General features: G+C 42.2%; 1 long non-coding RNA gene across 1 annotated transcript; it reads left to right on the forward strand.

Moving 5' to 3' along the window:
• The first annotated feature begins 4,171 nt into the window (after positions 1–4,171).
• Positions 4,172–15,189, forward strand: LOC146053277 (uncharacterized). Its single transcript, XR_014467716.1, has 3 exons — positions 4,172–4,293; positions 8,237–8,363; positions 15,067–15,189. It is a non-coding gene; the product is annotated as an uncharacterized LOC146053277 (long non-coding RNA).
• Positions 15,190–15,966: the final 777 nt, after the last annotated feature.

A 15,966-nucleotide genomic window follows, 5' to 3' on the forward strand; every position in this document is an offset into this window, starting at 1 on the left:
GTGGGTGGATTTCAATAACTGTAAAAGAATATGTGGGTGATACCTCACTCCTTGTGTAATAGTGCAGCTCGGCCAGCAGGGAGTTGTTATCCTTTGGCACCCACATATTTTTTCACTGAGCAAACTAAATGTGGATAGACAGATAGATAGGTAGGTAGATAAATGGGAGGGTGGTTGGGTAGGTGGATAGATAGTGAATCATTAGATAGATAAATGGGTGGGTAGATATATGTTAAATCATTAGATAGATAGGTGGGTGGTAGAAGTGCAATAGCTGTAAAAATATATTTGGGTGATCCCTCACTCCTTGTGTAATAGTGCAGCTCGGCCAGCAGGGAGTTATCCTTTGGGACCCACATATTTTTTCACTGAGCGCACTAACTGTAGATAGATAGATAGGTAGGTAGATAAATGGGAGGGTGGTTATGTAGGTTGGATAGATAGTGAATCATTAGACAGACAGACAGATAAATGGGTGGGTGAGTAGATAAATGGTAAATCATTAGATAGATAGGTGAGTGGGTGAAGCGCAATACGTGTAAAAAAATATGTGGGGGATCCCTCACTCCTTGTGTTATAGTGCAGCTCAGCCAGCAGGGAGTTGTTATCCTTTGGGCCCCACATATTTTTTCACTGAGCAAACTAAATGTGGATAGACAGATAGATAGGTAGGTAGATAAATGGGAGGGTGGTTGGGTAGGTGGATAGATAGTGAATCATTAGATAGATAAATGGATGGGTAGATATATGTTAAATCATTAGATAGATAGGTGGGTGGTAGAAGTGCAATAGCTGTAAAAATATATTTGGGTGATCCCTCACTCCTTGTGTAATAGTGCAGCTCGGCCAGCAGGAAGTTATCCTTTGGGACCCACATATTTTTTCACTGAGCGCACTAACTGTAGATAGATAGATAGGTAGGTAGATAAATGGGAGGGTGGTTATGTAGGTTGGGTAGATAGTGAATCATTAGACAGACAGACAGATAAATGGGTGGGTGAGTAGATAAATGGTAAATCATTAGATAGATAGGTGAGTGGGTGAAGCGCAATACCTGTAAAAAAATATGTGGGGGATCCCTCACTCCTTGTGTTATAGTGCAGCTCAGCCAGCAGGGAGTTGTTATCCTTTGGGCCCCACATATTTTTTCACTGAGCGCACTTACTGTAGATAGATAGATAGGTGGGTAGATAAATGGGAAGGTGGTTATGTAGGTTGGATAGATAGTGAATCATTAGACAGACAGACAGATAAATAGGTGGGTGAGTAGATAAATGGTAAATCATTAGATAGATAGGTGAGTGGGTGAAGCGCAATACCTGTAAAAAAATATGTGGGGGATCCCTCACTCCTTGTGTTATAGTGCAGCTCAGCCAGCAGGGAGTTGTTATCCTTTGGGCCCCACATATTTTTTCAAAGAGCATATTATCTGTAGATAGATAGATGGGTAGATAGACAAATGGGTGGGTTGTTGGGTGGGTAGGTGTATAGATAGTGAATCATTAGATAGACAGATAAATGGGCGCTGGGTGGATAAATGGTAAATCATTAGATAGATAGATAGTTGGGTGGGTGAAGCTCAATACCTGTAAAAAAATATGTGGGTGATTCCTCACTCCTTGTGTTATAGTGCAGCTCAGCCAGCAGGGAGTTGTTATCCTTTGGGCCCCTCATATTTATTCACTGAGCGCATTACCTGTAGATAGATAAATAGATATATGGATAGATAGATGGTTAGGTAGATAAATGGGTGGGATGTTGGGTGGGTAGGTGTATAGCTAGTGAATCATTAGATAGACAGATAAATGGGCGGGTGGGTGGATAAATGGTAAATCATTAGATAGATAGTTGGGTGGGTGAATCTCAATACCTGTAAAAAAATATGTGGGTGATCCCTCACTCCTTGTGTTATAGTGCAGCTCAGCCAGCAGGGAGTTGTTATCCTTTGGACCCCACATATTTTTTCACTGAGCGCACTAACTGTAGATAGATAGATAGATAGATAGGTAGGTAGATAAATGGGAGGGTGGTTGGGTAGGTTGGATAGATAGTGAATCATTAGATAGACAGACAGATAAATGGGTGGGTGAGTAGATAAATGGTAACTCATTAGATACATAGGTGAGTGGGTGAAGCGCAATACCTGTAAAAAAATATGTGGGGGATCTCTCACTTCTTGTGTTATAGTGCAGCTCAGCCAGCAGGGAGTTGTTATCCTTTGGGCCCCTCATATTTTTTCACTGAGCGCATTAACTGTAGATAGATAAATAGATATATGGATAGATAGATGGTTAGGTAGATAAATGGGTGGGATGTTGGGTGGGTAGGTGTATAGCTAGGGAATCATTAGATAGACAGATAAATGGGCGGGTGGGTTGATAAATGGTAAATCATTAGATAGATAGTTGGGTGGGTGAATCTCAATACCTGTAAAAAAATATGTGGGTGATCCCTCACTCCTTGTGTTATAGTGCAGCTCAGCCAGCAGGGAGTTGTTATCCTTTGGGCCCCACATATTTTTTCACTGAGCATATTATCTGTAGATAGATAGATAGGTAGGTAGACAAATGGGTGGGTTGTTGGGTGGGTAGGTGTATAGATAGTGAATCATTAGATAGACAGATAAATGGGCGGTGGGTGGATAAATGGTAAATCATTAGATAGATAGATAGTTGGGTGGGTGAAGCTCAATACCTGTAAAAAAATATGTGGGTGATCCCTCACTCCTTGTGTTATAGTGCAGCTCAGCCAGCAGGGAGTTGTTATCCTTTGGGCCCCTCATATTTTTTCACTGAGCGCATTACCTGTAGATAGATAAATAGATATATGGATAGATAGATGGTTAGGTAGATAAATGGGTGGGATGTTGGGTGGGTAGGTGTATAGCTAGTGAATCATTAGATAGACAGATAAATGGGCGGGTGGGTGGATAAATGGTAAATCATTAGATAGATAGTTGGGTGGGTGAATCTAAATACCTGTAAAAAAAATATGTGGGTGATCCCTCACTCCTTGTGTTATAGTGCAGCTTAGCCAGCAGGGAGTTGTTATCCTTTGGGCCCCACATATTTTTTCACTGAGCACATTATCTGTAGATAGATAGATGGGTAGGTAGACAAATGGGTGGGTAGGTGTATAGATAGTGAATCATTAGATAGACAGATAACTGGGCGGTTGGGTGGATAAATGTTAAATCATTAGATTGATTGATAGTTTGGTGGGTGGATTTCAATAACTGTAAAAGAATATGTGGGTGATACCTCACTCCTTGTGTAATAGTGCAGCTCGGCCAGCAGGGAGTTGTTATCCTTTGGCACCCACATATTTTTTCACTGAGCAAACTAAATGTGGATAGACAGATAGATAGGTAGGTAGATAAATGGGAGGGTGGTTGGGTAGGTGGATAGATAGTGAATCATTAGATAGACAGATAAATGGGTGGGTAGATATATGTTAAATCGTTAGATAGATAGGTGGGTGGTAGAAGTGCAATAGCTGTAAAAATATATTTGGGTGATCCCTCACTCCTTGTGTAATAGTGCAGCTCGGCCAGCAGGGAGTTATCCTTTGGGACCCACATATTTTTTAACTGAGCGCACTAACCGTAGATAGATAGATAGATGGATGTGTAGGCACATGGATAGTAAATCATTGGATAGACAGATAAATTGGGTGGATAGGTAGATAGATGGTAAATTATTAATTAAATAGACAAATCATAGCTAGAATAGTTCATAAAGTAGAGGCATGGATAAAGAGGTGAGGGATCCCTCTCATTTTTCTAAAGCCCCATAAACGCTACTCAAAAAGAAAAGTTATCGCTCAGAATGGCATTTTTGAGCGATCTCTTTTCTTTAAAACAAATCTGTAGTATGTATACTCAATATAGTTAATGATGTGTGCTCCCGCGCATCCTTAACGACCACCCTCCTGCCCCTTCACCTGAACATACAGGTCATCTTTGGCCATATAGCCTATGACCCGCATGTTCAGCAGGTCACTGGGACATCATTGAATGATATCGGTAACAGATTTCTTTCAGTGTGAATAGTGGAACCACAGATATAGTTGACTATATACATGGTGCCCCTAGACTCCCAGTGTGTACAGGGCTTTAGGGTCAATGTATACTGAGAACATATTATCATGCCTATTTCCATTTTTTAGGTGAGAATTCTCCATAAAACATGTGATGAGGTCATAACAGCTGACTACTGCAAAGTGACCTGGACTGCAGAATCCTCCTCAAGTCAAAAAACAAGATTAAGCACAGCAACAGGAGTCCGAAGTCAGGTAATTAATGAAAATTAATTACTGATAATATGTTTTTGGTATACATTTGGTCTTCACAAATAGGACTTCTAGCTATGAACTGTTCTATTATTGTACTTTGTGATTACTTAGTGTACAGTTAAATAGATAGAGATAGGTAGAGATAAATAGAAAGAGTAAAAGATAAACTGATACCTTCCTCCACTGTCCGCTAAGGCAGCTTAACGGACATGGGGGTGGGAGGGAAGTCAGTAACCCACTTTTTTTCAGTCAGCAACTTTCTTCCCTTTGTAATGTTGCAGCTTGACCAGCAGGGAGGGTGGGATCCTTAACTGGGTAGGTAGGTAGATGGTAAATCATGAAATAGAAAATGGCTAGGTGGTTGAAGTGCAATATCTGTAAAAGATATGTGGGTGATCCCTCACTCCTTGTGTAAAAGTACAGCTCGGCCAGCAGGGAATTGTTATCCTTTGGGACCCCTTTTATTTTACTGAGCATATTAACTGTAGATAGATAGATAGATATATGGATAGATAGATAGATGTTTAGGTAAATAAATGGGTGGGATGTTGGGTGGGTAGGTGTATAGATAGTGAATCATTAGATAGACAGATAAATGGGTGGGTGGGTAGATAAAAGGTAAATTATTAGATAGATAGGTGGGTGGGTGAAGCTCAATACCTGTAAAAAAATATGTGGGTGATCCCTCACTTCTTGTGTTATAGTGCAGCTCAGCCAGCAGGGAGTTGTTATCCTTTGGGCCCCACATATTTTTTTCACTGAGCACATTATCTGTAGATAGATAGATGGGTAGGTAGACAAATGGGTGGGCAGGTGTATAGATAGTGAATCATTAGATAGACAGATAACTGGGCGGTTGGGTGGATAAATGTTAAATCATTAGATTGATTGATAGTTTGGTGGGTGGATTTCAATAACTGTAAAAGAATATGTGGGTGATACCTCACTCCTTGTGTAATAGTGCAGCTCGGCCAGCAGGGAGTTGTTATCCTTTGGCACCCACATATTTTTTCACTGAGCAAACTAAATGTGGATAGACAGATAGATAGGTAGGTAGATAAATGGGAGGGTGGTTGGGTAGGTGGATAGATAGTGAATCATTAGATAGATAAATGGGTGGGTAGATATATGTTAAATCAGTAGATAGATAGGTGGGTGGTAGAAGTGCAATAGCTGTAAAAATATATTTGGGTGATCCCTCACTCCTTGTGTAATAGTGCAGCTCGGCCAGCAGGGAGTTATCCTTTGGGACCCACATATTTTTTCACTGAGCGCACTAACTGTAGATAGATAGATAGGTAGGTAAAAAAATGGGAGGGTGGTTATGTAGGTTGGATAGATAGTGAATCATTAGACAGACAGATAAATGGGTGGGTGAGTAGATAAATGGTAAATCATTGGATAGATAGGTGAGTGGGTGAAGCGCAATACCTGTAAAAAAATATGTGGGGGATCCCTCACTCCTTGTGTTATAGTGCAGCTCAGCCAGCAGGGAGTTGTTATCCTTTGGGCCCCACATATTTTTTCACTGAGCGCACTTACTGTAGATAGATAGATAGGTGGGTAGATAAATGGGAGGGTGGTTATGTAGGTTGGATAGATAGTGAATCATTAGACAGACAGATAAATGGGTGGGTGAGTAGATAAATGGTAAATCATTAGATAGATAGGTGAGTGGGTGAAGCGCAATACCTGTAAAAAAATATGTGGGGGATCCCTCACTCCTTGTGTTATAGTGCAGCTCAGCCAGCAGGGAGTTGTTATCCTTTGGGCCCCACATATTTTTTCAAAGAGCATATTATCTGTAGATAGATAGATGGGTAGGTAGACAAATGGGTGGGTTGTTGGGTGGGTAGGTGTATAGATAGTGAATCATTAGATAGACAGATAAATGGGCGCTGGGTGGATAAATAGTAAATCATTAGATAGATAGATAGATAGTTGGGTGGGTGAAGCTCAATACCTGTAAAAAAATATGTGGGTGATCCCTCACTCCTTGTGTTATAGTGCAGCTCAGCCAGCAGGGAGTTGTTATCCTTTGGGCCCCTCATATTTTTTCACTGAGCGCATTACCTGTAGATAGATAAATAGATATATGGATAGATAGATGGTTAGGTAGATAAATGGGTGGGATGTTGGGTGGGTAGGTGTATAGCTAGTGAATCATTAGATAGACAGATAAATGGGCGGGTGGGTGGATAAATGGTAAATCATTAGATAGATAGTTGGGTGGGTGAATCTCAATACCTGTAAAAAAAATATGTGGGTGATCCCTCACTCCTTGTGTTATAGTGCAGCTCAGCCAGCAGGGAGTTGTTATCCTTTGGGCCCCACATATTTTTTCACTGAGCATATTATCTGTAGATAGATAGATGGGTAGGTAGACAAATGGGTGGGTTGTTGGGTGGGTAGGTGTATAGATAGTGAATCATTAGATAGACAGATAAATGGGCGGTGGGTGGATAAATGGTAAATCATTAGATAGATAGATAGTTGGGTGGGTGAAGCTCAATACCTGTAAAAAAATATGTGGGTGATCCCTCACTCCTTGTGTTATAGTGCAGCTCAGCCAGCAGGGAGTTGTTATACTTTGAGCCCCTCATATTTTTTCACTGAGCGCATTACCTGTAGATAGATAAATAGATATATGGATAGATAGATGGTTAGGTAGATAAATGGGTGTGATGTTGGGTGGGTAGGTGTATAGCTAGTGAATCATTAGATAGACAGATAAATGGGCGGGTGGGTGGATAATTGGTAAATCATTAGATAGATAGTTGGGTGGGTGAATCTCAATACCTGTAAAAAAATATGTGGGTGATCCCTCACTCCTTGTGTTATAGTGCAGCTTAGCCAGCAGGGAGTTGTTATCCTTTGGGCCCCACATATTTTTTCACTGAGCACATTATCTGTAGATAGATAGATGGGTAGGTAGACAAATGGGTGGGTAGGTGTATAGATAGTGAATCATTAGATAGACAGATAACTGGGCGGTTGGGTGGATAAATGTTAAATCATTAGATTGATTGATAGTTTGGTGGGTGGATTTCAATAACTGTAAAAGAATATGTGGGTGATACCTCACTCCTTGTGTAATAGTGCAGCTCGGCCAGCAGGGAGTTGTTATCCTTTGGCACCCACATATTTTTTCACTGAGCAAACTAAATGTGGATAGACAGATAGATAGGTAGGTAGATAAATGGGAGGGTGGTTGGGTAGGTGGATAGATAGTGAATCATTAAATAGACAGATAAATGGGTGGGTAGATATATGTTAAATCGTTAGATAGATAGGTGGGTGGTAGAAGTGCAATAGCTGTAAAAATATATTTGGGTGATCCCTCACTCCTTGTGTAATAGTGCAGCTCGGCCAGCAGGGAGTTATCCTTTGGGACCCACATATTTTTTAACTGAGCGCACTAACCGTAGATAGATAGATAGATGGATGTGTAGGCACATGGATAGTAAATCATTGGATAGACAGATAAATTGGGATAATTGGGAATAGTTCATAAAGTAGAGGCATGGATAAAGAGGTGAGGGATCCCTCTCATTTTTCTAAAGCCCCATAAACGCTACTCAAAAAGAAAAGTTATCGCTCAGAATGGCATTTTTGAGCGATCTCTTTTCTTTAAAACAAATCTGTAGTATGTATACTCAATAAAGTTAATGATGTGTGCTCCCGCGCATCCTTAACGACCACCCTCCTGCCCCTTCACCTGAACATACAGGTCATCTTTGGCCATATAGCCTATGACCCGCATGTTCAGCAGGTCACTGGGATATCATTGAATGATATCGGTAACAGATTTCTTTCAGTGTGAATAGTGGAACCACAGATATAGTTGACTATATACATGGTGCCCCTAGACTCCCAGTGTGTACAGGGCTTTAGGGTCAATGTATACTGAGAACATATTATCATGCCTATTTCCATATTTTAGGTGAGAATTCTCCATAAAACATGTGATGAGGTCATAACAGCTGACTACTGCAAAGTGACCTGGACTGCAGAATCCTCCTCAAGTCAAAAAACAAAGATTAAGCACAGCAACAGGAGTCCGAAGTCAGGTAATTAATGAAAATTAATTACTGATAATATGTTTTTGGTATACATTTGGTCTTCACAAATAGGACTTCTAGCTATGAACTGTTCTATTATTGTACTTTGTGATTACTTAGTGTACAGTTAAATAGATAGAGATAGGTAGAGATAAATAGAAAGAGTAAAAGATAAACTGATACCTTCCTCCACTGTCCGCTAAGGCAGCTTAACGGACATGGGGGTGGGAGGGAAGTCAGTAACCCACTTTTTTTCAGTCAGCAACTTTCTTCCCTTTGTAATGTTGCAGCTTGACCAGCAGGGAGGGTGGGATCCTTAACTGGGTAGGTAGGTAGATGGTAAATCATGAAATAGAAAATGGCTAGGTGGTTGAAGTGCAATATCTGTAAAAGATATGTGGGTGATCCCTCACTCCTTGTGTAAAAGTACAGCTCGGCCAGCAGGGAATTGTTATCCTTTGGGACCCCTTTTATTTTACTGAGCATATTAACTGTAGATAGATAGATAGATATTGTGAGGGTACGAGTTCCTCAATCACTCAGACACCGAGCAGATGAAACCAGAAGAATGGTTTATTTTCCACAGCACGCACAAATAGTCAATAAACAGTGGCAAATGTAAATTGCAGAGTAGAAAGATATTCAGGTAGCAGGCCCAAACAGACAGTCCTTGTATAGTCACAGTCCCAGATCAGTTCCACAGGGCAAACTATCACTTAGCCACACAGCTGTGATAGCATATAAGTCCACACGATACCCAGACAGAGCATAACCTCTTAGTCCAGGACAGTCCATCAAATTCTCCTCCTGGCTTGTGTGCGAGTCATTTTAAAAACTTCCAATTCCCACGCTTCTCCATACCATCAGTGGGCTTGCACTCAATCCCTATTGGTGGATTCAAGTCAGGTTTATCCCCCCTCCCAGGTACTGCTGCTGCCCATCTGCTTCTGCCCCCTGCTGGGGTCGGTTCCAGAAAGTCTGGAAGTGGCCAAGATATGCATAGCAGAGTCAACCCAAGATATAAAACACAGTCTGATTACATTATGTGGTGGTCACCCCCTGTGGACAACCCTCCTGTTGATAGTAGGGGAATTTGATCACCCCCTGTGGTGATTGTCCTTCAGCTATCCCCCTCATGTAAACAGCAGGAACAATAATCGGCTGATTACATTATGGGCTGATCACCCCCTGTGGTGGCCGGTTCCACAAAGTCTGCTAGAGCCCAGAGGTTTACAAAGAATTGTAAACCCCCCTGGGGAGATTGCCAATGGTACAATGCTTACATGAATAAAGTCCTGGGAAATACAGACATTACATTTGAGGTGGGATTATACAGCCTAATAATATATGATCTGGAACTACACACACATATAGGGAGTATATAGACATATATGGAGAACAAGAGGGTACCGACGGACTAAAATAGTACATTAATTACTACACCTAATAAAATATAGTAATTACAGATTTACAGTGAATCTGATAACCTCACATTCCTTCCCCTACTATTGTAGTCCCGGTACCCAGCTGTTCAGGAACCAATAACAACCTGGAATAGCGGGATGCAGAGCCGAGAATCTGGGGTTTGGATATACCACCTGAGTCCCACAGGGTGACATCATACCAAACCCATCTTGTAAAAGGCGGCTGGTTTGCAGAACCAGCAAGGGCATGATTACAGTCTAAGTCATACATTGGAACTAACAAGGGCTGTAGCAATTCCTCTTCTTCGGATTCTGGGTACCCCCCCTCTGCAACATTGTAACCTACTAATACTTTTGCCTCGGGCACAATGGGGCAGGGACCACTTTCCACCTCCCCCTCTTGCCCAAGGAACAGGGGCCAAACAGCAGGCCAATATAGGGGCTCTGGCCCTGGCACTTCCACCACCCCGTCATGTCCTTCCTCCCCCAAACCCAAACTAGGGGCATGGCACATTTCAGTCCAGCATTTGGTCTCAATGTCCAGGGCTGAGGAGGGACCCTCCATCACAAACAATTCCGCTGGTGGCTGCAGGACAGGCTGTGTCAGCTCTGTCCCCTTAAAAGCCAGATGCTCACCTGCAGCTACTTCTGCGCACACCTCCTTCTCCGCGATAGCCTCCTTCCCCAGCTGAGTATGCTGGGCAGCCCGAAACACGACGTCATCTGTGACTGGTGGGCTGGTGGCCTGGATGTTGTCGGATACTCCTCTAACCACGGCGATCTCTTCTTGGACGCAGTCCTCATAGATCCCCTGGCAGCAGGATAATAGCTCTGCATCTCCCACCTCAGCAAAAGGGAAGCAGTAGTGCAGCTCCTCCCTAGGATGGGGGAGAAGCAATTGCAAACGGTGCCTTTCATCACGCCCCCTGCGACACTGATCTTGCCATGCTGGGGTATCCAGGAGCCCCCGATCAATCGCCTCTTCCTCTGCCACCACGAAGCACTCCTCCAGACACTGCAATTGTTCCCACACACTCAACTGGGCACCGAAATGGAGGATCCAGGCTCGATAATCAGCAAATGCATTTGTAGGATCTCCCTGATCGTGAAGGATCTGCTGAAGGATTTCCCCGCGAGTGCAGGATTGGATGGGTATACCTCGCAGCTGACCTTCTGCTATCAGCTCCTCCATACTCATTTCTTCAAGGGCAGTTAGGGGCCCCCCTGACAACGACCCTTCTCTTGCGGTAACAATTAATTCTGTGGCAGACCCCTCGGTTGTCTGCCCAGATTGCAGTAGCCCCCTTCTAGACCTTTCCTCTGGTTCTATCTGGGGCATCAATTTATTCTGGACTTGTCCTTCAGCCTCAGAATATTGTCCTCTTTGTAGCATCTGGGTAACTGTAGCAATCACTTCCTCTGTAAATTCTACAAACTCTGGCTCTCCTAGCAGATTCCAAGAAGTGGCCTCACCTTTACAGTGCAGGAATGCATCCCCCAGGTAACACACTTTGTCCTGTATGCTGGATACTCTCCACCCGCTGACCATCTGCTGAGCGTCTTCCCAGTACTTCCAGATATACTGCATTTTCCTGACAATAAATAACAGATCCGGCTTCCCAGCCTGCCGATACACTGAAGAACCTCCATCCCTGAGCTCCTCTGCTACAGGGGTCTTGAGGCATCGATTTTCTTTCCTTGGAAACATTTTCCCTTTCACAGGACTGACACCTGCTCACTTGCTGAACATCACCTTATTGCATTTTCCGTTTCCTTACATATGGTCTGATCCTCTGTTCTCTGTGCTTTCTGTGCTCGATGGTTGGTGTCTGAATGATCCCACTGTCGCTGCCGCCAAATGTGAGGGTACGAGTTCCTCAATCACTCAGACACCGAGCAGATGAAACCAGAAGAATGGTTTATTTTCCACAGCACGCACAAATAGTCAATAAACAGTGGCAAATGTAAATTGCAGAGTAGAAAGATATTCAGGTAGCAGGCCCAAACAGACAGTCCTTGTATAGTCACAGTCCCAGATCAGTTCCACAGGGCAAACTATCACTTAGCCACACAGCTGTGATAGCATATAAGTCCACACGATACCCAGACAGAGCATAACCTCTTAGTCCAGGACAGTCCATCAAATTCTCCTCCTGGCTTGTGTGCGAGTCATTTTAAAAACTTCCAATTCCCACGCTTCTCCATACCATCAGTGGGCTTGCACTCAATCCCTATTGGTGGATTCAAGTCAGGTTTATCCCCCCTCCCAGGTACTGCTGCTGCCCATCTGCTTCTGCCCCCTGCTGGGGTCGGTTCCAGAAAGTCTGGAAGTGGCCAAGATATGCATAGCAGAGTCAACCCAAGATATAAAACACAGTCTGATTACATTATGTGGTGGTCACCCCCTGTGGACAACCCTCCTGTTGATAGTAGGGGAATTTGATCACCCCCTGTGGTGATTGTCCTTCAGCTATCCCCCTCATGTAAACAGCAGGAACAATAATCGGCTGATTACATTATGGGCTGATCACCCCCTGTGGTGGCCGGTTCCACAAAGTCTGCTAGAGCCCAGAGGTTTACAAAGAATTGTAAACCCCCCTGGGGAGATTGCCAATGGTACAATGCTTACATGAATAAAGTCCTGGGAAATACAGACATTACATTTGAGGTGGGATTATACAGCCTAATAATATATGATCTGGAACTACACACACATATAGGGAGTATATAGACATATATGGAGAACAAGAGGGTACCGACGGACTAAAATAGTACATTAATTACTACACCTAATAAAATATAGTAATTACAGATTTACAGTGAATCTGATAACCTCACAGATATATGGATAGATAGATAGATGTTTAGGTAAATAAATGGGTGGGATGTTGGGTGGGTAGGTGTATAGATAGTGAATCATTAGATAGACAGATAAATGGGTGGGTGGGTAGATAAAAGGTAAATTATTAGATAGATAGGTGGGTGGGTGAAGCTCAATACCTGTAAAAAAATATGTGGGTGATCCCTCACTTCTTGTGTTATAGTGCAGCTCAGCCAGCAGGGAGTTGTTATCCTTTGGGCCCCTCATATTTTTTCACTGAGCGCATTAACTGCAGATAGATAAATAGATATATGGATAGATAGATGGTTAGGTAGATAAATGGGTGGGATGTTGGGTGGGTAGGTGTATAGCTAGTGAATTATTAGATAGTCAGATAAATGGGCGGGTGGGTGGATAAATGGTAAATCATTAGATAGATAGTTGGGTGGGTGAATCTCAATACCTGTAAAAAAATATGTGGGTGATCCCTCACTCCTTGTGTTATAGTGCAGCTCAGCCAGCAGGGAGTTGTTATCCTTTGGGCCCCACATATTTTTTCACTGAGAATTTTATTATGTAGATAGATAGATGGGTAGGTAGACAAATGGGTGGGTTGTTCGGTGGGTAGGTGTATAGATAGTGAATCATTAGATAGACAGATAAATGGGCGGTGGGTGGATAAATGGTAAATCATTAGATAGATAGATAGTTGGGTGGGTGAAGCTCAATACCTGTAAAAAACGATGTGGGTGATCCCTCACTCCTTGTGTTATAGTGCAGCTCAGCCAGCAGGGAGTTGTTATCCTTTGGGCCCCACATATTTTTTCACTGAGTGCATTAACTGTAGATAGATTGATAGATAGATAGATAGATGTTTAGGTAAATAAATGGGTGGGATGTTTGGTGGGTAGGTGTATAGATAGTGAATCATTAGATAGACAGATAAATGGGCGGGTGGGTGGATAAATGGTAAATCATTAGATAGATAGTTGGGTGGGGGAATCTCAATACCTGTAAAAAAATATGTGGGTGATCCCTCACTCCTTGTGTTATAGTGCAGCTCAGCCAGCAGGGAGTTGTTATCCTTTGGGCCCCACATATTTTTTTCACTGAGCGCACTAACGGTAGATAGATAGATAGATAGGTAGGTAGATAAATGGGAGGGTGGTTGGGTAGGTCAGATAGATAGTGAATCATTAGATAGACAGATAAATGGGTGGGTGAGTAGATAAATGGTAAATTATTAGATAGATAGGTGAGTGGGTGAAGCGCAATACCTGTAAAAAAATATGTGGGTGATCCCTCACTCCTTGTGTTATAGTGCAGCTTAGCCAGCAGGGAGTTGTTATCCTTTGGGCCCCACATTCTTTTACTGAGCACATTATCTGTAGATAGATAGATGGGTAGGTAGACAAATGGGTGGGTAGGTGTATAGATATTGAATCATTAGATAGACAGATAACTGGGCGGTTGGGTGGATAAATGTTAAATCATTAGATTGATTGATAGTTTGGTGGGTGGATTTCAATAACTGTAAAAGAATATGTGGGTGATACCTCACTCCTTGTGTAATAGTGCAGCTCGGCCAGCAGGGAGTTGTTATCCTTTGGCACCCACATATTTTTTCACTGAGCAAACTAAATGTGGATAGACAGATAGATAGGTAGGTAGATAAATGGGAGGGTGGTTGGGTAGGTGGATAGATAGTGAATCATTAGATAGATAAATGAGTGGGTAGATATATGTTAAATCATTAGATAGATAGGTGGGTGGTAGAAGTGCAATAGCTGTAAAAATATATTTGGGTGATCCCTCACTCCTTGTGTAATAGTGCAGCTTGGCCAGCAGGGAGTTATCCTTTGGGACCCACATATTTTTTAACTGAGCGCACTAACCGTAGATAGATAGATAGATAGATAGATGGATGTGTAGGCACATGGATAGTAAATCATTGGATAGACAGATAAATTGGGTGGATAGGTAGATAGATGGTAAATTATTAATTAAATAGACAAATCATAGCTAGAATAGTTCATAAAGTAGAGGCATGGATAAAGAGGTGAGGGATCCCTCTCATTTTTCTAAAGCCCCATAAACGCTACTCAAAAAGAAAAGTTATCGTTTAGAATGGCATTTTTGAGCGATCTCTTTTCTTTAAAACAAATCTGTAGTATGTATACTCAATATAGTTAATGATGTGTGCTCCAGCGCATCCTTAACGACCACCCTCCTGCCCCTTCACCTGAACATACAGGTCATCTTTGGCCATATAGCCTATTACCCGCATGTTCAGCAGGTCACTGGGACATCATTGAATGATATCGGTAACAGATTTCTTTCAGTGTGAATAGTGGAACCACAGATATAGTTGACTATATAGATGGTGCCCCTAGACTCCCAGTGTGTACAGGGCTTTAGGGTCAATGTATACTGAGAACATATTATCATGCCTATTTCCATTTTTTAGGTGAGAATTCTCCATAAAACATGTGATGAGGTCATAAGAGCTGACTACTGCAAAGTGACCTGGACTGCAGAATCCTCCTCAAGTCAAAAAACAAAGATTAAGCACAGCAACAGGAGACCGAAGTCAGGTAATTAATGAAAATTAATTACTGATAATATGTTTTTGGTATACATTTGGTCTTCACAAATAGGACTTCTAGCTATGAACTCTTCTATTATTGTACTTTGTGATTACTTAGTGTACAGTTAAATAGATAGAGATAGGTAGAGATAAATAGAAAGAGTAAAAGATAAACTGATACCTTCCTCCACTGTCCGCTAAGGCAGCTTAATGGACATAGGGGTGGGAGGGAAGTCAGTAACCCACTTTTTTTCAGTCAGCAACTTTCTTCCCTTTGTAATGTTGCAGCTTGACCAGCAGGGAGGGTGGGATCCTTAACTGGGTAGGTAGGTAGATGGTAAATCATGAAATAGAAAATGGCTAGGTGGTTGAAGTGCAATATCTGTAAAAGATATGTGGGTGATCCCTCACTCCTTGTGTAAAAGTACAGCTCGGCCAGCAGGGAATTGTTATCCTTTGGGACCCCTTTTTTTTACTGAGCATATAAACTGTAGATAGATAGATAGATAGATATATGGATACATAGATAGATAGATGTTTAGGTAAATAAATGGGTGGGATGTTGGGTGGGTAGGTGTATAGATAGTGAATCATTAGATAGACAGATAAATGGGTGGGTGGGTAGATAAAAGGTAAATTATTAGATAGATAGGTGGGTGGGTGAAGCTCAATACCTGTAAAAAAATATGTGGGTGATCCCTCACTTCTTGTGTTATAGTGCAGCTCAGCCAGCAGGGAGTTGTTATCCTTTGGGCCCCTCATATTTTTTCACTGAGCGCA

The sequence above is a fragment of the Crinia signifera genome, unplaced genomic scaffold, assembly GCF_055691185.1.
Source record: "Crinia signifera unplaced genomic scaffold, ASM5569118v1 HAP2_SCAFFOLD_142, whole genome shotgun sequence".
Classification (NCBI taxonomy): domain Eukaryota; kingdom Metazoa; phylum Chordata; class Amphibia; order Anura; family Myobatrachidae; genus Crinia; species Crinia signifera.